We start from the raw sequence: 1,320 nt of genomic DNA on the forward strand, positions 1-1,320 counted from the left end.
ACACACACACACACACACACACACACACACACACACACACACACACACACACACACACACACAGAAGCTTCAATCTGCCTGTTTTTTTTTTTCAAAAGATTTCTCCTTTACTCGAGTCCACTTAATGAAGCTGTAAATTTAGAGACACGAGGGCCTTCACAGGGCTCCTCTGAGAGCTGCTACAATGATCCTGGGACTGAGCTGGTTAATTAACTGATTGTTTGCTTGGCTGGAAGCCACAAAGAAATAGGGTAGATATACATCCAGAAAGATAGAAGGAAAAAAAAGACAGGAAGACAACARCAACATCATCACAACATAACAGTATACTGTAAACAAGTCATGGGATAAAAATTGACTGACGTTTTGATTAGGGGTAAACAAAGCTCTGTAATGTCATCGCCAGGTCGAGTAATAGGATGTTGTGCAAGATTGTAAATAAAAAAAAAAAGAAAAAAGGCTGAGCAGTGAGTGGGCCGAAATTTCATTGGAAAAAGAACCACCTTTAAAAAAAAAGCTGCCTTGGCCACAAGGTAAACTCAGAAACAGGAATTCTTTTCACCATATTTATCCTTTCTTAGTCCCAACAATCAGCGGTTTTTATYCTCTACAATCAGAGCAGATTTTTTTCTGTAAATAAGAGCTTGTTAGGTAGGTCAGAAAAGATTCATAAAAAGACCTTTTTTATTCTTCCCTATACATCATAAAAGAGTCCAAGCCACTTCATCTTCAAAGTTATTGAAACATTTTTCAAATTTTGCTATTTCAATGAACTATTTTAAAAAAAAAATAGGCATCAGAAATACTGATGGAAAACCAACGACTGGCATGAAGGGCAGCATCTAGTACAGGGCTATTCAACTGCATTGCTCAGGGGGCCACAGTTACTAAATGCCTACAGGTCAGGGTCCGGACATCCAGCGGTTCAATAAATACAGACTACATGAAACAAATAAAATTTAAAATAATGAAAAAAAATTGTTATAATAAATGAAGTCATTGGCCGGCAGGCAGACTGAGTGTACAGCTACGGAAGCCGAGACCAGATGTTTTTTCGCAAATACTTTTCCCCAGTGGTTTCTTATCACGACATACCAATGACCGTTTTCTCGAGATACTGAGTTAATTTCCCAGTGGTTTTCTTGAGATAACGAGTTAATTAGTTTGTTTTCTCAAGATCATGAGATGATTGGTGTGTGTGTGTTAAGAAATTGCTATTTCAGCCTGTACAGTATTTGAACAGAACAGAAGTAAAGTCTGATTCATTGATCAATGCCAGCTTCCCCAGGATCTGACATTTTTGAGTCCGTTCTTGGCAAT

Source organism: Austrofundulus limnaeus, unplaced genomic scaffold, assembly GCF_001266775.1.
Source record: "Austrofundulus limnaeus strain Quisiro unplaced genomic scaffold, Austrofundulus_limnaeus-1.0 Scaffold24, whole genome shotgun sequence".
NCBI classification, from domain to species: Eukaryota; Metazoa; Chordata; class Actinopteri; order Cyprinodontiformes; family Rivulidae; genus Austrofundulus; species Austrofundulus limnaeus.